The sequence below is a fragment of the Medicago sativa genome, chromosome 6 (assembly GCF_051527215.1).
Source record: "Medicago sativa cultivar Bolivia chromosome 6, Bolivia_mono, whole genome shotgun sequence".
Taxonomy (NCBI): domain Eukaryota; kingdom Viridiplantae; phylum Streptophyta; class Magnoliopsida; order Fabales; family Fabaceae; genus Medicago; species Medicago sativa.
In genome coordinates, this window is record NC_140754.1 from 99,885,923 (window position 1) to 99,908,492 (window position 22,570).

At 35.2% G+C, this 22,570-nt stretch overlaps 1 long non-coding RNA gene across 3 annotated transcripts; it reads left to right on the forward strand.

Annotated features, from left to right (window-relative positions):
* Positions 1 to 5,593: 5,593 nt before the first annotated feature.
* LOC146918776 (uncharacterized) lies at positions 5,594 to 7,372 on the forward strand. 3 transcript variants are annotated; one of them, XR_015016379.1, is made up of 5 exons: positions 5,594 to 5,839; positions 5,949 to 6,012; positions 6,555 to 6,630; positions 6,742 to 6,983; positions 7,076 to 7,372. It is a non-coding gene; the product is annotated as an uncharacterized LOC146918776 (long non-coding RNA). The 3 variants fall into 3 exon arrangements; XR_015016378.1 differs by having other exon boundaries at positions 6,742 to 6,934; XR_015016380.1 differs by having other exon boundaries at positions 6,780 to 6,934.
* Positions 7,373 to 22,570: the final 15,198 nt, after the last annotated feature.

Consider the following 22,570-nt stretch of genomic DNA (forward strand, 5'->3'; position numbering starts at 1 on the left):
GCCAAAATGGAGGTTAAGAAAATCTCGTCGTTAATTTAGGACATTACTCGTTTTCGACCCATTTTTACTAGGAAGGCCTTAAAGTGGCCGATTTGTATTGAATCTTAGCATGTGACAATTCGTTGGATAGGTAAACAACATAGCTACGACTTCCATGGGATATTTTTGCATTCTCTAAAAATTCAGCCAAAATGGAGGTTAAGAAAATCTCCTCGTTAATTTGGGACATTACTCGTTTTCGACCCTTTTTTAGTAGGAAGGCCATAATGTGGCCGATTTGCATTGAATCTTAGCATGTGACAATTCATTGGATAGGTAAACAACATAACTACGACTTCCATGGGATATTTTTGCATTCTCTAAAAATTCAGCCAAAATGGAGGTTAAGAAAATCTCCTCGTTAATTTGGGACATTACTCGTTTTGGACCCTTTTTAGTAGGAAGGCCATAATGTGGCCGATTTGCATTGAATCTTAGCGTGTGACAATTCGTTGGATAGGTAAACAACATAATTACGACTTCCGTGGGATATTTTTGCATTCTCTAAAAATTCAGCCAAAATGGAGGTTAAGAAAATCTCCTCGTTAATTTGGGACATTACTCGTTTTCGACCCTTTTTTAGTAGGAAGGCCATAATGTGGCCGATTTGCATTGAATCTTAGCATGTGACAATTCGTTGGATAGGTAAACAACATAACTACGACTTCCACGGGATATTTTTGCATTCTCTAAAAATACGGCCAAAATGGAGGTTAAGAAAATCTCCTCGTTAATTTCGGACATTGCTCGTTTTCGACCCATTTTTACTAGGAAGGCCATAAAGTGGCCGATTTGTATTGAATCTTAGCATGTGACAATTCGTTGGATAGGTAAACAACATAACTACGACTTCCATGGGATATTTTTGCATTCTCTAAAAATTCAGCCAAAATGGAGGTTAAGAAAATCTCCTCGTTAATTTGGGACATTACTCGTTTTCGACCTTTTTTACTAGGAAGGCAATAATGTGGCCGATTTGCATTGAATCTTAGCGTGTGACAATTCGTTGGATAGGTAAACAACATAACTACGACTTCCTTGGGATATTTTTGCATTCTCTAAAAATTCGGCCAAAATGGAGGTTAAGAAAATCTCCTCGTTAATCTAGGACATTACTCGTTTTCGACCCATTTTTACTAGGAAGGTCATAAAGTGGCCGATTTGTATTGAATCTTAGCATGTGACAATTCGTTGGATAGGTAAACAACATAACTACGACTTCAATGGGATATTTTTGCATTCTCTAAAAATTTAGCCAAAATGGAGGTTAAGAAAATCCCCTCGTTAATTTAGGACATTACTCGTTTTCGACCCTTTTTTATAAGGAAGGCCATAAAGTGGCCGGTTTGTATTGAATCTTAGCATGGGACAATTCGTTGGATAGGTAAACAACATAGCTACGATTTCCATTGGATATTTTTGCATTTTTTAAAAATTCAGCCAAAATGGAGGTTAAGAAAATCTCCTCGTTAATTTGGGACATTACTCGTTTTCGACCCTTTTTTACTAGGAAGGCCATAATGTGGCCGATTTGCATTGAATCTTAGCGTGTGACAATTCGTTGGATAGGTAAACAACATAACTACGACTTCCATGGGATATTTTTGCATTCTCTAAAAATACGGCCAAAATGGAGGTTAAGAAAATCTCCTCGTTAATTTCGGACATTGCTCGTTTTCGACCCATTTTTACTAGGAAGGCCATAAAGTGGCCGATTTGTATTGAATCTTAGCATGTGACAATTCGTTGGATAGGTAAACAACATAACTACGACTTCCATGGCATATTTTTGCATTCTCTAAAAATTCAGCCAAAATGGAGGTTAAGAAAATCTCCTCGTTAATTTGAGACATTACTCGTTTTCGACCTTTTTTACTAGGAAGGCCATAATGTGGCCGATTTGCATTGAATCTTAGCGTGTGACAATTTGTTGGATAGGTAAACAATATAACTACGACTTCCATGGGATATTTTTGCATTCTCTAAAAATTCGGCCAAAATGGAGGTTAAGAAAATCTCCTCGTTAATTTAGGACATTACTCGTTTTCGACCCATTTTTACTAGGAAGGTCATAAAGTGGCCGATTTGTATTGAATCTTAGCATGTGACAATTCGTTGGATAGGTAAACAACATAACTACGACTTCCATGGGATATTTTTGCATTCTCTAAAAATTTAGCCAAAATGGAGGTTAAGAAAATCCCCTCGTTAATTTAGGACATTACTCGTTTTCGACCCTTTTTTATAAGGAAGGCCATAAAGTGGCCGGTTTGTATTGAATCTTAGCATGGGACAATTCGTTGGATAGGTAAACAACATAGCTACGATTTCCAGAGGATATTTTTGCATTTTTTAAAAATTCAGCCAAAATGGAGGTTAAGAAAATCTCCTCGTTAATTTGGGACATTACTCGTTTTCGACCCTTTTTTACTAGGAAGGCCATAATGTGGCCGATTTGCATTGAATCTGAGCGTGTGACAATTCGTTGGATAGGTAAACAACATAACTACGACTTCCATGGGATATTTTTGCATTCTCTAAAAATACGGCCAAAATGGAGGTTAAGAAAATCTCCTCGTTAATTTCGGACATTGCTCGTTTTCGACCCATTTTTACTAGGAAGGCCATAAAGTGGCCGATTTTTATTGAATCATAGCATGTGACAATTTGTTGGATAGGTAAACAACATAACTACGACTTCCATGGGATATTTTTGCATTCTCTAAAAATTTAGCCAAAATGGAGGTTAAGAAAATCCCCTCGTTAATTTAGGACATTACTCGTTTTCGACCCTTTTTTATAAGGAAGGCCATAAAGTGGCCGGTTTGTATTGAATCTTAGCATGGGACAATTCGTTGGATAGGTAAACAACATAGCTACGACTTCCATGGGATATTTTTGCATTTTTTAAAAATTCAGCCAAAATGGAGGTTAAGAAAATCTCCTTGTTAATTTGGGACACTACACCATTTATTGTCTCTGGCAACACTTTTTTAGACAACATGTAAAAATTGTTGCCTAAAAGTTGCTAAGGCAACGTTTTCTGACTATTGCCAGAAATATTTTCGCAACCCCTGAAAAACGTCCCCTAAAATACTTCTGGGGACGTTTTGGGAGTGTTACTTTGTTATCTCTTTGGCAACGATTGATAATTGTCCCCTAAAATACTTCTGGGGACGTTTCTGGAGTGTTACTTTGGTTTTTCTTTCGCAACGATTGTTAATTGTCCCCTTAAATACTTTTGGGGACATTTTTAATGTATCACTATATTATTTCTTAGATACTTTTATGTTTGTATGTTGAAGATTTGAGTTTTTTTTATAAGTTTGATGGATTAATAAGACTCGTTCTCCTTGAGAGCGTAGGTTAACACTACATAAATTTTTATTGTAATATATATCAGTACTATATATAAAGAAAATAGGGGAATTTGGGCTGACTTTTTTGGTATTCCAATTTTACCCTTAAACAAATTTTTGTTAAATTGTTGGTTATTAAAAAGGATAAAACTTTTTGTTATATCATTGTTTTCATTGAAAAAGATAAATACCGTTTGTTATATTTGTTACATTTGAATGTCACAAATATCTATATTTATAATTTTAATTTATATCAAAAAATTTATATAAAATATCGTTTGTAATTTATACGTAAAATTTCTTTAAAATAACCTCTTTCAACTCTTTTGGGTTAACTTTTTTCTTTCCAAAAACGACCTCAATTTTGAATATAAGTAACACATGTAACAAATATATAAGAATAAATTTAAAATATTAAAAAATGTAACAAACAATTTTTTTTTTACCACACAATATGAGTATATGTCAAGTTTTTTTTCTTTTATCCTTAAAACAAATTTAACAAACTAGATCAAGCATATGTCACTGTAAATATGTCATAAAGGTTGTTCATCTCAATCGCACAAAGGACTTTCAACGAGTTCCTAGCGATGGCCAAGACATACATCAGGTAAGAGGAGGAACTGTACATTGACAACCTCAACAGAAAAAGGAAGGAAGAACCTGAAGCTGAATCTTCCAAAAAGCACTTCCACGAGAAGAAGAAGGAAGACATTCCCTTGAGAACCATCCAGTTCCACTTGCAGACATATCATCAGACAGTCACACCAAACGAGCCTACTTAAGATCCTGACGGACACACATGTGCCATTACAACGGCTCTGCACTCACCTACATCTATATAAAGGGGGCTTCTCGCAGTCCCCAAGGTAGAATCTCTCTCACTTCTAAACCCCCATTTCCAACCTCTACTGACTTGAGCGTCAGAGTGTCTGCAGATACACACCCCCCGCCGTTCCAGTATTCAACTGACGCAATTCCACCATCTTCAACCACCGCATTAAAGAAGTACCAACAGTCACCTTCTGATCAAGTACGATAAAAAATTATACAAACAAACATAATAAAATATACACATTCTTGTCAAAAATAATAATAATAAAATACACACACGTTAGTGTGGTAAAGATAGTGGAGAGCACTGTAATGTCCGTCTTTCCGCTAGTACTATATATCTATACTATATATAAAGAAAATAATATGTTTTGACTCTTTTAAACTAATTTTTTCTCTTTCAAAAATTACTTTCAACTTTCAATACAAATATGACATATAACAATTAAATAAAAGTAAATTCAAATATTAAAACAAAAGTGTAACAAACACGATATGAGTATATATATATATATATATATATATATATATATATATGTTCAATTTTTTTTCCTTTGTCCTTTAAAAACTGTAACAAATTAGATGAATATCTTTTTTTTTTTTATAATAAAGATTGTTTTTAATGTCATTTAAAAAATTGGCGATTCAAAAAAAAAAGTGTCATTAAAAAAATAAGAATTTAAATTATATTTTTTTGTTATATATATATATATATATATATATATATATAAAATTGTTCATATTTTTCAAATATTAGCGCAATAAAAAGAGCGAAAAGACGGGAACTCAAGTGTTTGTCTTTTCGATAGTAAAGAAAATAACATGCTTTGGCTTTTTGTCTATAAGAATGCTTTTTTTTAGTGTCATTAAAAATTTTAATAATTGATATTATATTTGTTATATCGTTAGTATCATTAAAAAATATAAAAATTTCTATTGTGTTTGTTATATTGTTGGTATCATTCACTACCAAAAAAAATATTGTTGGTGTCATTGAAAAATATAATTTTTTTAAAAAAAATAAATATAATTGTTAATAATAAGGAAATGTAAAATATCCATAATTTAATCAAAAAATAAAAATAATTTTAATAAGAATCAAAATTTTATAAACATTATTGCTCGTAATTTAAATGCACTAAATCAATAAATATTGTACTGTAGTATTATGATTGTTATATTTATTGTTTTTGTAAAAAAAAAAAAATTGTGGTTTATCTTTTATTCCCTTCGTAAAAAATAATGTGGTTTAAATTATCTTCATTGCACATTTAATAGCCACATAAATTTTGATGATATATCTTTTATGCCTTGCCTAAAATAATAATAATATATTTTATGTCTTTTTTCACATGAGCCCCACCCACGTATCATCATTATCATCCTCATCCTAAATTAAAGATAAAGAAATCAAAACGCAGGCCTTTCCCCGTTCCTTCACAAACCACCACCGTCACCATTTTCTCGGAGCCGTTCTGACCACCGTTTTCACAGATCGAACAAAGTAAGATCATTTTCTTCATCCCCTCGACAAGTGCTTTCTGTTGATCCCATTAATTTCACAAAAGGAGTGACTTTGATGTCGACCCTTTTTCTTCATCCACGCGGTAAGCTCGTTTTTCGGCAACTTTTAGCCGCCTTCTTCTTCTTAATTCTTATTCTTTCTTCCTTGCACTGAGATTTTTCTTTTCTATTGTTATTTTCCACCATTTCTAGCACTGCCATCGACAACCAGTACGCCGGAGCAGTGACATCACCTTCGTGTTTCCTTTCATTAAGGGTAAGTACCTATCCTTCTAGCCTATTCAATTAGTTATTCAAATTTTATTAGTTCTTATTTTTTTTTAATTGAAGACAAACTTTATTCTCCCTGTTATGTGAAAAATCTCTTGTTTTGATATATCCCTGTTATGTGAAAAATCTCTTGTTTTGATATAAATTGAGCTATTGTGTATTTAATTTCACCGTCTTATCAAATTTGTAAACTTAAAAAAAACAACTCAATTTTTGTTGAAATAAAATTTTCTTCACTCTTCCAAATCTAAATTTGACATTTATTGTTTAAAATTTCTTACACTTCTAATTTTGAGTACAAAAATAATTAGTCCTCATTTTATAAAAAAGAAAAGAAACTCATTTCAATAGGGGGTTGAAATAGCCAATTGATCGAATGAATTTATGAATTGTCCCGTGTCAATTCATTTTTAAACAACCCATTAATTATTTTCCGACTTTATTAAAATAATGAAGTGTGTGTTACTTAGTTGTGTTGTTTAAATTCATTTTGAGATCACTTTTAACCTTTCCATTGTTCATTCACAGTGTTGCTACCCCTTTTATGTAGAACTTTACTAGTTAAAGGAAATAGATGTAACCAAGTAAGACAAATGAGAAAAAGGTAATTAGTTTTGTATTTCATAATAATGATGTCATTATTATTTATAGATTGGTGACAAACATGTGGTATTGCTTTATTGTGTTGATTACTTTGTACTAAAAATTGGAACAGTAAAAAGAAAAACTTGTGGGAAAACTTTGTCCAAAAAGATTCATGGAAGAACTTTGGAAGAGACGAGAAAAAGTGACCTTTAATGAGGATGGTCAGCCTATTGCGCCCACTAGTAAATTATTATTTGAGTTGAGACTCGTCTTAGGATCAATGGCTAGGAACTCAACAAATGTACTCTACTTTACATCAATTGGTAAGGAATGCCTAAAGATAACAAAATACGTTTATGGAGATATACTAATGTATGTAAGTGTATCTATGAATTTGAATGTCTTATTATTAAAAAAAATAGTCTTTCATTTCTTGATCTTGTTTTGTCTTATAACTTTTGTAGCGGAAGCTTATCTTGCCGGTTGAAGCACGAGATCGGGTTGAGAATACTTAACATGCATGGAGAAGATATAAACACAATTATGGTGAATTTCAATACAGATGAATGAGTTGGAAGATTTTATATTTAGGCTTGCATTTGCAAGTATTAAACTTGACAATACTATGTATTTTGTTAGGCTTGTATTATATTTTGTTAAGTAATGTTAGACCTTTTGTCAACTACTTTGTGTTGACAATGTTTGAGTTCATGTACCAAGAATAAATGCTTTAACTTAATTTTTGTGGATTTGTGGTTAAATTCGTTCTTGGTTAAGATTTAATTTATTATATTTGCAAAATAATACCAAAATATATATTTTTTTAGTAAACTATTAGCTATAGCAACACTTTTTAAATGTTCTTATTGTTTCACTTTATGGCAACGATTATTTATTGTAACAAACTACATCAACACTGAAAAAGCGTAGCCTTAGATACTAAGAGAAAACGTCCCCTATTCATTTGGTTTAGGCGACGTTTTAGTAAACTGTGCCCAAAGAGCACGAAAAAACGTCCCCTAAAACTTTAGGCAACGCTCGCATAGGAGACGCCTAAAAAACGTCTCCTATTCTATTAGGCAACGTTTTTACTGGTTTTGGCAACAATTTTCGGCTGTTGCTAGAGAGGATAAATGGTGTAGTGGGACATTACTCGTTTTCGACCCTTTTTTACTAGGAAGGCCATAATGTGGCCGATTTGCATTGAATCTTAGCGTGTGACAATTCGTTGGATAGGTAAACAACATAACTACGACTTCCATGGGATATTTTTGCATTCTCTAAAAATTTGGCCAAAATGGAGGTTAAGAAAATCTCGTCGTTAATTTAGGACATTACTCGTTTTCGACCCATTTTTACTAGGAAGGCCTTAAAGTGGCCGATTTGTATTGAATCTTAGCATGTGACAATTCGTTGGATAGGTAAACAACATAGCTACGACTTCCATGGGATATTTTTGCATTCTCTAAAAATTCAGCCAAAATGGAGGTTAAGAAAATCTCCTCGTTAATTTGGGACATTACTCGTTTTCGACCCTTTTTTAGTAGGAAGGCCATAATGTGGCCGATTTGCATTGAATCTTAGCATGTGACAATTCATTGGATAGGTAAACAACATAACTACGACTTCCATGGGATATTTTTGCATTCTCTAAAAATTCAGCCAAAATGGAGGTTAAGAAAATCTCCTCGTTAATTTGGGACATTACTCGTTTTGGACCCTTTTTAGTAGGAAGGTCATAATGTGGCCGATTTGCATTGAATCTTAGCGTGTGACAATTCGTTGGATAGGTAAACAACATAATTACGACTTCCATGGGATATTTTTGCATTCTCTAAAAATTCAGCCAAAATGGAGGTTAAGAAAATCTCTTCGTTAATTTGGGACATTACTCGTTTTCGACCCTTTTTTAGTAGGAAGGCCATAATGTGGCCGATTTGCATTGAATCTTAGCATGTGACAATTCGTTGGATAGGTAAACAACATAACTACGACTTCCATGGGATATTTTTGCATTCTCTAAAAATACGGCCAAAATGGAGGTTAAGAAAATCTCCTCGTTAATTTCGGACATTGCTCGTTTTCGACCCATTTTTACTAGGAAGGCCATAAAGTGGCCGATTTGTATTGAATCTTAGCATGTGACAATTCGTTGGATAGGTAAACAACATAACTACGACTTCCATGGGATATTTTTGCATTCTCTAAAAATTCAGCCAAAATGGAGGTTAAGAAAATCTCCTCGTTAATTTGGGACATTACTCGTTTTCGACCTTTTTTACTAGGAAGGCAATAATGTGGCCGATTTGCATTGAATCTTAGCGTGTGACAATTCGTTGGATAGGTAAACAACATAACTACGACTTCCTTGGGATATTTTTGCATTCTCTAAAAATTCGGCCAAAATGGAGGTTAAGAAAATCTCCTCGTTAATCTAGGACATTACTCGTTTTCGACCCATTTTTACTAGGAAGGTCATAAAGTGGCCGATTTGTATTGAATCTTAGCATGTGACAATTCGTTGGATAGGTAAACAACATAACTACGACTTCAATGGGATATTTTTGCATTCTCTAAAAATTTAGCCAAAATGGAGGTTAAGAAAATCCCCTCGTTAATTTAGGACATTACTCGTTTTCGACCCTTTTTTATAAGGAAGGCCATAAAGTGGCCGGTTTGTATTGAATCTTAGCATGGGACAATTAGTTGGATAGGTAAACAACATAGCTACGATTTCCATAGGATATTTTTGCATTTTTTAAAAATTCAGCCAAAATGGAGGTTAAGAAAATCTCCTCGTTAATTTGGGACATTACTCGTTTTCGACCCTTTTTTACTAGGAAGGCCATAATGTGGCCGATTTGCATTGAATCTTAGCGTGTGACAATTCGTTGGATAGGTAAACAACATAACTACGACTTCCATGGGATATTTTTGCATTCTCTAAAAATACGGCCAAAATGGAGGTTAAGAAAATCTCCTCGTTAATTTCGGACATTGCTCGTTTTCGACCCATTTTTACTAGGAAGGCCATAAAGTGGCCGATTTGTATTGAATCTTAGCATGTGACAATTCGTTGGATAGGTAAACAACATAACTACGACTTCCATGGCATATTTTTGCATTCTCTTAAAATTCAGCCAAAATGGAGGTTAAGAAAATCTCCTCGTTAATTTGAGACATTACTCGTTTTCGACCTTTTTTACTAGGAAGGCCATAATGTGGCCGATTTGCATTGAATCTTAGCGTGTGACAATTTGTTGGATAGGTAAACAATATAACTACGACTTCCATGGGATATTTTTGCATTCTCTAAAAATTCGGCCAAAATGGAGGTTAAGAAAATCTCCTCGTTAATTTAGGACATTACTCGTTTTCGACCCATTTTTACTAGGAAGGTCATAAAGTGGCCGATTTGTATTGAATCTTAGCATGTGACAATTCGTTGGATAGGTAAACAACATAACTACGACTTCCATGGGATATTTTTGCATTCTCTAAAAATTTAGCCAAAATGGAGGTTAAGAAAATCCCCTCGTTAATTTAGGACATTACTCGTTTTCGACCCTTTTTTATAAGGAAGGCCATAAAGTGGCCGGTTTGTATTGAATCTTAGCATGGGACAATTCGTTGGATAGGTAAACAACATAGCTACGATTTCCAGAGGATATTTTTGCATTTTTTAAAAATTCAGCCAAAATGGAGGTTAAGAAAATCTCCTCGTTAATTTGGGACATTACTCGTTTTCGACCCTTTTTTACTAGGAAGGCCATAATGTGGCCGATTTGCATTGAATCTGAGCGTGTGACAATTCGTTGGATAGGTAAACAACATAACTACGACTTCCATGGGATATTTTTGCATTCTCTAAAAATACGGCCAAAATGGAGGTTAAGAAAATCTCCTCGTTAATTTCGGACATTACTCGTTTTCGACCCTTTTTTATAAGGAAGGCCATAAAGTGGCCGGTTTGTATTGAATCTTAGCATGGGACAATTCGTTGGATAGGTAAACAACATAGCTACGATTTCCAGAGGATATTTTTGCATTTTTTAAAAATTCAGCCAAAATGGAGGTTAAGAAAATCTCCTTGTTAATTTGGGACATTACTCGTTTTCGACCCTTTTTTACTAGGAAGGCCATAATGTGGCCGATTTGCATTGAATCTTAGCGTGTGACAATTCGTTGGATAGGTAAACAACATAACTACGACTTCCATGGGATATTTTTGCATTCTCTAAAAATTTAGCCAATATGGAGGTTAAGAAAATCCCCTCGTTAATTTAGGACATTACTCGTTTTCGACCCTTTTTTATAAGGAAGGCCATAAAGTGGCCGGTTTGTATTGAATCTTAGCATGGGACAATTCGTTGGATAGGTAAACAACATAGCTACGACTTCCATGGGATATTTTTGCATTTATTAAAAATTCAGCCAAAATGGAGGTTAAGAAAATCTCCTCGTTAATTTGGGACATTACTCGTTTTCGACCCTTTTTTACTAGGAAGGCCATAATGTGGCCGATTTGCATTGAATCTTAGCGTGTGACAATTCGTTGGATAGGTAAACAACATAACTACGACTTCCATGGGATATTTTTGCATTCTCTAAAAATACGGCCAAAATGGAGGTTAAGAAAATCTCCTCGTTAATTTCGGACATTGCTCGTTTTCGACCCATTTTTACTAGGAAGGCCATAAAGTGGCCGATTTGTATTGAATCTTAGCATGTGACAATTCGTTGGATAGGTAAACAACATAACTACGACTTCCATGGCATATTTTTGCATTCTCTTAAAATTCAGCCAAAATGGAGGTTAAGAAAATCTCCTCGTTAATTTGAGACATTACTCGTTTTCGACCTTTTTTACTAGGAAGGCCATAATGTGGCCGATTTGCATTGAATCTTAGCGTGTGACAATTTGTTGGATAGGTAAACAATATAACTACGACTTCCATGGGATATTTTTGCATTCTCTAAAAATTCGGCCAAAATGGAGGTTAAGAAAATCTCCTCGTTAATTTAGGACATTACTCGTTTTCGACCCATTTTTACTAGGAAGGTCATAAAGTGGCCGATTTGTATTGAATCTTAGCATGTGACAATTCGTTGGATAGGTAAACAACATAACTACGACTTCCATGGGATATTTTTGCATTCTCTAAAAATTTAGCCAAAATGGAGGTTAAGAAAATCCCCTCGTTAATTTAGGACATTACTCGTTTTCGACCCTTTTTTATAAGGAAGGCCATAAAGTGGCCGGTTTGTATTGAATCTTAGCATGGGACAATTCGTTGGATAGGTAAACAACATAGCTACGATTTCCAGAGGATATTTTTGCATTTTTTAAAAATTCAGCCAAAATGGAGGTTAAGAAAATCTCCTCGTTAATTTGGGACATTACTCGTTTTCGACCCTTTTTTACTAGGAAGGCCATAATGTGGCCGATTTGCATTGAATCTGAGCGTGTGACAATTCGTTGGATAGGTAAACAACATAACTACGACTTCCATGGGATATTTTTGCATTCTCTAAAAATACGGCCAAAATGGAGGTTAAGAAAATCTCCTCGTTAATTTCGGACATTACTCGTTTTCGACCCTTTTTTATAAGGAAGGCCATAAAGTGGCCGGTTTGTATTGAATCTTAGCATGGGACAATTCGTTGGATAGGTAAACAACATAGCTACGATTTCCAGAGGATATTTTTGCATTTTTTAAAAATTCAGCCAAAATGGAGGTTAAGAAAATCTCCTTGTTAATTTGGGACATTACTCGTTTTCGACCCTTTTTTACTAGGAAGGCCATAATGTGGCCGATTTGCATTGAATCTTAGCGTGTGACAATTCGTTGGATAGGTAAACAACATAACTACGACTTCCATGGGATATTTTTGCATTCTCTAAAAATTTAGCCAATATGGAGGTTAAGAAAATCCCCTCGTTAATTTAGGACATTACTCGTTTTCGACCCTTTTTTATAAGGAAGGCCATAAAGTGGCCGGTTTGTATTGAATCTTAGCATGGGACAATTCGTTGGATAGGTAAACAACATAGCTACGACTTCCATGGGATATTTTTGCATTTATTAAAAATTCAGCCAAAATGGAGGTTAAGAAAATCTCCTCGTTAATTTGGGACATTACTCGTTTTCGACCCTTTTTTACTAGGAAGGCCATAATGTGGCCGATTTGCATTGAATCTTAGCGTGTGACAATTCGTTGGATAGGTAAACAACATAACTACGACTTCCATGGGATATTTTTGCATTTATTAAAAATTCAGCCAAAATGGAGGTTAAGAAAATCTCCTCGTTAATTTGGGACATTACTCGTTTTCGACCCTTTTTTACTAGGAAGGCCATAATGTGGCCGATTTGCATTGAATCTTAGCGTGTGACAATTCGTTGGATAGGTAAACAACATAACTATGACTTCCATGGGATATTTTTGCATTCTCTAAAAATTTGGCCAAAATGGAGGTTAAGAAAATCTCCTCATTAATTTAGGACATTACTCGTTTTCGACCCATTTTTACTAGGAAGGCCTTAAAGTGGCCGATTTGTATTGAATCTTAGCATGTGACAATTCGTTGGATAGGTAAACAACATAACTACGACTTCCATGGGATATTTTTGCATTCTCTAAAAATACGGCCAAAATGGAGTTTAAGAAAATCTCCTCGTTAATTTAGGACATTACTCGTTTTCGACCCATTTTTACTAGGAAGGCCATAAAGTGGCCGATTTGTATTGAATCTTAGCATGTGACAATTCGTTGGATAGGTAAACAACATAACTACGACTTCCATGGGATATTTTTGCATTCTCTAAAAATTTAGCCAATATGGAGGTTAAGAAAATCTCCTCATTAATTTAGGACATTACTCGTTTTCGACCCATTTTTACTAGGAAGGCCATAAAGTGGCCGATTTGTATTGAATCTTAGCATGTGACAATTCGTTGGATAGGTAAACAACATAACTACGACTTCCACGGGATATTTTTGCATTCTCTAAAAATTTAGCCAAAATGGAGGTTAAGAAAATCCCCTCGTTAATTTAGGACATTACTCGTTTTCGACCCTTTTTTATAAGGAAGGCCATAAAGTGGCCGGTTTGTATTGAATCTTAGCATGGGACAATTCGTTGGATAGGTAAACAACATAGCTACGACTTCCATGGGATATTTTTGCATTTTTTAAAAATTCAGCCAAAATGGAGGTTAAGAAAATCTCCTTGTTAATTTGGGACATTACTCGTTTTCGACCCTTTTTTACTAGGAAGGCCATAATGTGGCTGATTTGCATTGAATCTTAGCATGTGACAATTCGTTGGATAGGTAAACAACATAACTACGACTTCCAGGGGATATTTTTGCATTCTCTAAAAATTCGGCCAAAATGGAGGTTAAGAAAATCTCCTCGTTAATTTAGGACATTACTCGTTTTCGACCCAGTTTTACTAGGAAGGCCATAAAGTGGCCGATTTGTATTGAATCTTAGCATGTGACAATTCGTTGGATAGGTAAACAACATAACTACGACTTCCACGGGATATTTTTGCATTCTCTAAAAATTTAGCCAAAATGGAGGTTAAGAAAATCCCCTCGTTAATTTAGGACATTACTCGTTTTCGACCCTTTTTTATAAGGAAGGCCATAAAGTGGCCGGTTTGTATTGAATCTTAGCATGGGACAATTCGTTGGATAGGTAAACAACATAGCTACGATTTCCATAGGATATTTTTGCATTTTTTAAAAATTCAGCCAAAATGGAGGTTAAGAAAATCTCCTCGTTAATTTGGGACATTACTCGTTTTCGACCCTTTTTTACTAGGAAGGCCATAATGTGGCCGATTTGCATTGAATCTTAGCGTGTGACAATTCGTTGGATAGGTAAACAACATAACTACGACTTCCATGGGATATTTTTGCATTCTCTAAAAATACGGCCAAAATGGAGGTTAAGAAAATCTCCTCGTTAATTTCGGACATTGCTCGTTTTCGACCCATTTTTACTAGGAAGGCCATAAAGTGGCCGATTTGTATTGAATCTTAGCATGTGACAATTCGTTGGATAGGTAAACAACATAACTACGACTTCCATGGCATATTTTTGCATTCTCTTAAAATTCAGCCAAAATGGAGGTTAAGAAAATCTCCTCGTTAATTTGAGACATTACTCGTTTTCGACCTTTTTTACTAGGAAGGCCATAATGTGGCCGATTTGCATTGAATCTTAGCGTGTGACAATTTGTTGGATAGGTAAACAATATAACTACGACTTCCATGGGATATTTTTGCATTCTCTAAAAATTCGGCCAAAATGGAGGTTAAGAAAATCTCCTCGTTAATTTAGGACATTACTCGTTTTCGACCCATTTTTACTAGGAAGGTCATAAAGTGGCCGATTTGTATTGAATCTTAGCATGTGACAATTCGTTGGATAGGTAAACAACATAACTACGACTTCCATGGGATATTTTTGCATTCTCTAAAAATTTAGCCAAAATGGAGGTTAAGAAAATCCCCTCGTTAATTTAGGACATTACTCGTTTTCGACCCTTTTTTATAAGGAAGGCCATAAAGTGGCCGGTTTGTATTGAATCTTAGCATGGGACAATTCGTTGGATAGGTAAACAACATAGCTACGATTTCCAGAGGATATTTTTGCATTTTTTAAAAATTCAGCCAAAATGGAGGTTAAGAAAATCTCCTCGTTAATTTGGGACATTACTCGTTTTCGACCCTTTTTTACTAGGAAGGCCATAATGTGGCCGATTTGCATTGAATCTGAGCGTGTGACAATTCGTTGGATAGGTAAACAACATAACTACGACTTCCATGGGATATTTTTGCATTCTCTAAAAATACGGCCAAAATGGAGGTTAAGAAAATCTCCTCGTTAATTTCGGACATTACTCGTTTTCGACCCTTTTTTATAAGGAAGGCCATAAAGTGGCCGGTTTGTATTGAATCTTAGCATGGGACAATTCGTTGGATAGGTAAACAACATAGCTACGATTTCCAGAGGATATTTTTGCATTTTTTAAAAATTCAGCCAAAATGGAGGTTAAGAAAATCTCCTTGTTAATTTGGGACATTACTCGTTTTCGACCCTTTTTTACTAGGAAGGCCATAATGTGGCCGATTTGCATTGAATCTTAGCGTGTGACAATTCGTTGGATAGGTAAACAACATAACTATGACTTCCATGGGATATTTTTGCATTCTCTAAAAATTTGGCCAAAATGGAGGTTAAGAAAATCTCCTCATTAATTTAGGACATTACTCGTTTTCGACCCATTTTTACTAGGAAGGCCTTAAAGTGGCCGATTTGTATTGAATCTTAGCATGTGACAATTCGTTGGATAGGTAAACAACATAACTACGACTTCCATGGGATATTTTTGCATTCTCTAAAAATACGGCCAAAATGGAGTTTAAGAAAATCTCCTCGTTAATTTAGGACATTACTCGTTTTCGACCCATTTTTACTAGGAAGGCCATAAAGTGGCCGATTTGTATTGAATCTTAGCATGTGACAATTCGTTGGATAGGTAAACAACATAACTACGACTTCCATGGGATATTTTTGCATTCTCTAAAAATTTAGCCAATATGGAGGTTAAGAAAATCTCCTCATTAATTTAGGACATTACTCGTTTTCGACCCATTTTTACTAGGAAGGCCATAAAGTGGCCGATTTGTATTGAATCTTAGCATGTGACAATTCGTTGGATAGGTAAACAACATAACTACGACTTCCACGGGATATTTTTGCATTCTCTAAAAATTTAGCCAAAATGGAGGTTAAGAAAATCCCCTCGTTAATTTAGGACATTACTCGTTTTCGACCCTTTTTTATAAGGAAGGCCATAAAGTGGCCGGTTTGTATTGAATCTTAGCATGGGACAATTCGTTGGATAGGTAAACAACATAGCTACGACTTCCATGGGATATTTTTGCATTTTTTAAAAATTCAGCCAAAATGGAGGTTAAGAAAATCTCCTTGTTAATTTGGGACATTACTCGTTTTCGACCCTTTTTTACTAGGAAGGCCATAATGTGGCCGATTTGCATTGAATCTTAGCGTGTGACAATTCGTTGGATAGGTAAACAACATAACTATGACTTCCATGGGATATTTTTGCATTCTCTAAAAATTTGGCCAAAATGGAGGTTAAGAAAATCTCCTCATTAATTTAGGACATTACTCGTTTTCGACCCATTTTTACTAGGAAGGCCTTAAAGTGGCCGATTTGTATTGAATCTTAGCATGTGACAATTCGTTGGATAGGTAAACAACATAACTACGATTTCCATAGGATATTTTTGCATTGTTTAAAAATTCAGCCAAAATGGAGGTTAAGAAAATCTCCTCGTTAATTTGGGACATTACTCGTTTTCGACCCTTTTTTACTAGGAAGGCCATAATGTGGCCGATTTGCATTGAATCTTAGCGTGTGACAATTCGTTGGATAGGTAAACAACATAACTATGACTTCCATGGGATATTTTTGCATTCTCTAAAAATTTGGCCAAAATGGAGGTTAAGAAAATCTCCTCATTAATTTAGGACATTACTCGTTTTCGACCCATTTTTACTAGGAAGGCCTTAAAGTGGCCGATTTGTATTGAATCTTAGCATGTGACAATTCGTTGGATAGGTAAACAACATAACTACGACTTCCATGGGATATTTTTGCATTCTCTAAAAATACGGCCAAAATGGAGTTTAAGAAAATCTCCTCGTTAATTTAGGACATTACTCGTTTTCGACCCATTTTTACTAGGAAGGCCATAAAGTGGCCGATTTGTATTGAATCTTAGCATGTGACAATTCGTTGGATAGGTAAACAACATAACTACGACTTCCATGGGATATTTTTGCATTCTCTAAAAATTTAGCCAATATGGAGGTTAAGAAAATCTCCTCATTAATTTAGGACATTACTCGTTTTCGACCCATTTTTACTAGGAAGGCCATAAAGTGGCCGATTTGTATTGAATCTTAGCATGTGACAATTCGTTGGATAGGTAAACAACATAACTACGACTTCCACGGGATATTTTTGCATTCTCTAAAAATTTAGCCAAAATGGAGGTTAAGAAAATCCCCTCGTTAATTTAGGACATTACTCGTTTTCGACCCTTTTTTATAAGGAAGGCCATAAAGTGGCCGGTTTGTATTGAATCTTAGCATGGGACAATTCGTTGGATAGGTAAACAACATAGCTACGACTTCCATGGGATATTTTTGCATTTTTTAAAAATTCAGCCAAAATGGAGGTTAAGAAAATCTCCTTGTTAATTTGGGACATTACTCGTTTTCGACCCTTTTTTACTAGGAAGGCCATAATGTGGCTGATTTGCATTGAATCTTAGCATGTGACAATTCGTTGGATAGGTAAACAACATAACTACGACTTCCAGGGGATATTTTTGCATTCTCTAAAAATTCGGCCAAAATGGAGGTTAAGAAAATCTCCTCGTTAATTTAGGACATTACTCGTTTTCGACCCAGTTTTACTAGGAAGGCCATAAAGTGGCCGATTTGTATTGAATCTTAGCATGTGACAATTCGTTGGATAGGTAAACAACATAACTACGACTTCCACGGGATATTTTTGCATTCTCTAAAAATTTAGCCAAAATGGAGGTTAAGAAAATCCCCTCGTTAATTTAGGACATTACTCGTTTTCGACCCTTTTTTATAAGGAAGGCCATAAAGTGGCCGGTTTGTATTGAATCTTAGCATGGGACAATTCGTTGGATAGGTAAACAACATAGCTACGATTTCCATAGGATATTTTTGCATTTTTTAAAAATTCAGCCAAAATGGAGGTTAAGAAAATCTCCTCGTTAATTTGGGACATTACTCGTTTTCGACCCTTTTTTACTAGGAAGGCCATAATGTGGCCGATTTGCATTGAATCTTAGCGTGTGACAATTCGTTGGATAGGTAAACAACATAACTACGACTTCCATGGGATATTTTTGCATTCTCTAAAAATACGGCCAAAATGGAGGTTAAGAAAATCTCCTCGTTAATTTCGGACATTGCTCGTTTTCGACCCATTTTTACTAGGAAGGCCATAAAGTGGCCGATTTGTATTGAATCTTAGCATGTGACAATTCGTTGGATAGGTAAACAACATAACTACGACTTCCATGGCATATTTTTGCATTCTCTTAAAATTCAGCCAAAATGGAGGTTAAGAAAATCTCCTCGTTAATTTGAGACATTACTCGTTTTCGACCTTTTTTACTAGGAAGGCCATAATGTGGCCGATTTGCATTGAATCTTAGCGTGTGACAATTTGTTGGATAGGTAAACAATATAACTACGACTTCCATGGGATATTTTTGCATTCTCTAAAAATTCGGCCAAAATGGAGGTTAAGAAAATCTCCTCGTTAATTTAGGACATTACTCGTTTTCGACCCATTTTTACTAGGAAGGTCATAAAGTGGCCGATTTGTATTGAATCTTAGCATGTGACAATTCGTTGGATAGGTAAACAACATAACTACGACTTCCATGGGATATTTTTGCATTCTCTAAAAATTTAGCCAAAATGGAGGTTAAGAAAATCCCCTCGTTAATTTAGGACATTACTCGTTTTCGACCCTTTTTTATAAGGAAGGCCATAAAGTGGCCGGTTTGTATTGAATCTTAGCATGGGACAATTCGTTGGATAGGTAAACAACATAGCTACGATTTCCAGAGGATATTTTTGCATTTTTTAAAAATTCAGCCAAAATGGAGGTTAAGAAAATCTCCTCGTTAATTTGGGACATTACTCGTTTTCGACCCTTTTTTACTAGGAAGGCCATAATGTGGCCGATTTGCATTGAATCTGAGCGTGTGACAATTCGTTGGATAGGTAAACAACATAACTACGACTTCCATGGGATATTTTTGCATTCTCTAAAAATACGGCCAAAATGGAGGTTAAGAAAATCTCCTCGTTAATTTCGGACATTACTCGTTTTCGACCCTTTTTTATAAGGAAGGCCATAAAGTGGCCGGTTTGTATTGAATCTTAGCATGGGACAATTCGTTGGATAGGTAAACAACATAGCTACGATTTCCAGAGGATATTTTTGCATTTTTTAAAAATTCAGCCAAAATGGAGGTTAAGAAAATCTCCTTGTTAATTTGGGACATTACTCGTTTTCGACCCTTTTTTACTAGGAAGGCCATAATGTGGCCGATTTGCATTGAATCTTAGCGTGTGACAATTCGTTGGATAGGTAAACAACATAACTATGACTTCCATGGGATATTTTTGCATTCTCTAAAAATTTGGCCAAAATGGAGGTTAAGAAAATCTCCTCATTAATTTAGGACATTACTCGTTTTCGACCCATTTTTACTAGGAAGGCCTTAAAGTGGCCGATTTGTATTGAATCTTAGCATGTGACAATTCGTTGGATAGGTAAACAACATAACTACGACTTCCATGGGATATTTTTGCATTCTCTAAAAATACGGCCAAAATGGAGTTTAAGAAAATCTCCTCGTTAATTTAGGACATTACTCGTTTTCGACCCATTTTTACTAGGAAGGCCATAAAGTGGCCGATTTGTATTGAATCTTAGCATGTGACAATTCGTTGGATAGGTAAACAACATAACTACGACTTCCATGGGATATTTTTGCATTCTCTAAAAATTTAGCCAATATGGAGGTTAAGAAAATCTCCTCATTAATTTAGGACATTACTCGTTTTCGACCCATTTTTACTAGGAAGGCCATAAAGTGGCCGATTTGTATTGAATCTTAGCATGTGACAATTCGTTGGATAGGTAAACAACATAACTACGACTTCCACGGGATATTTTTGCATTCTCTAAAAATTTAGCCAAAATGGAGGTTAAGAAAATCCCCTCGTTAATTTAGGACATTACTCGTTTTCGACCCTTTTTTATAAGGAAGGCCATAAAGTGGCCGGTTTGTATTGAATCTTAGCATGGGACAATTCGTTGGATAGGTAAACAACATAGCTACGACTTCCATGGGATATTTTTGCATTTTTTAAAAATTCAGCCAAAATGGAGGTTAAGAAAATCTCCTTGTTAATTTGGGACATTACTCGTTTTCGACCCTTTTTTACTAGGAAGGCCATAATGTGGCCGATTTGCATTGAATCTTAGCGTGTGACAATTCGTTGGATAGGTAAACAACATAACTATGACTTCCATGGGATATTTTTGCATTCTCTAAAAATTTGGCCAAAATGGAGGTTAAGAAAATCTCCTCATTAATTTAGGACATTACTCGTTTTCGACCCATTTTTACTAGGAAGGCCTTAAAGTGGCCGATTTGTATTGAATCTTAGCATGTGACAATTCGTTGGATAGGTAAACAACATAACTACGATTTCCATAGGATATTTTTGCATTGTTTAAAAATTCAGCCAAAATGGAGGTTAAGAAAATCTCCTCGTTAATTTGGGACATTACTCGTTTTCGACCCTTTTTTACTAGGAAGGCCATAATGTGGCCGATTTGCATTGAATCTTAGCGTGTGACAATTCGTTGGATAGGTAAACAACATAACTACGACTTCCATGGGATATTTTTGCATTCTCTAAAAATACGGCCAAAATGGAGGTTAAGAAAATCTCCTCGTTAATTTCGGACATTGCTCGTTTTCGACCCATTTTTACTAGGAAGGCCATAAAGTGGCCGATTTGTATTGAATCTTAGCATGTGACAATTCGTTGGATAGGTAAACAACATAACTACGACTTCCACGGGATATTTTTGCATTCTCTAAAAATTTAGCCAAAATGGAGGTTAAGAAAATCCCCTCGTTAATTTAGGACATTACTCGTTTTCGACCCTTTTTTATAAGGAAGGCCATAAAGTGGCCGGTTTGTATTGAATCTTAGCATGGGACAATTCGTTGGATAGGTAAACAACATAGCTACGACTTCCATGGGATATTTTTGCATTTTTTAAAAATTCAGCCAAAATGGAGGTTAAGAAAATCTCCTTGTTAATTTGGGACATTACTCGTTTTCGACCCTTTTTTACTAGGAAGGCCATAATGTGGCTGATTTGCATTGAATCTTAGCATGTGACAATTCGTTGGATAGGTAAACAACATAACTACGACTTCCAGGGGATATTTTTGCATTCTCTAAAAATTCGGCCAAAATGGAGGTTAAGAAAATCTCCTCGTTAATTTAGGACATTACTCGTTTTCGACCCAGTTTTACTAGGAAGGCCATAAAGTGGCCGATTTGTATTGAATCTTAGCATGTGACAATTCGTTGGATAGGTAAACAACATAACTACGACTTCCACGGGATATTTTTGCATTCTCTAAAAATTTAGCCAAAATGGAGGTTAAGAAAATCCCCTCGTTAATTTAGGACATTACTCGTTTTCGACCCTTTTTTATAAGGAAGGCCATAAAGTGGCCGGTTTGTATTGAATCTTAGCATGGGACAATTCGTTGGATAGGTAAACAACATAGCTACGATTTCCATAGGATATTTTTGCATTTTTTAAAAATTCAGCCAAAATGGAGGTTAAGAAAATCTCCTCGTTAATTTGGGACATTACTCGTTTTCGACCCTTTTTTACTAGGAAGGCCATAATGTGGCCGATTTGCATTGAATCTTAGCGTGTGACAATTCGTTGGATAGGTAAACAACATAACTACGACTTCCATGGGATATTTTTGCATTCTCTAAAAATACGGCCAAAATGGAGGTTAAGAAAATCTCCTCGTTAATTTCGGACATTGCTCGTTTTCGACCCATTTTTACTAGGAAGGCCATAAAGTGGCCGATTTGTATTGAATCTTAGCATGTGACAATTCGTTGGATAGGTAAACAACATAACTACGACTTCCATGGCATATTTTTGCATTCTCTTAAAATTCAGCCAAAATGGAGGTTAAGAAAATCTCCTCGTTAATTTGAGACATTACTCGTTTTCGACC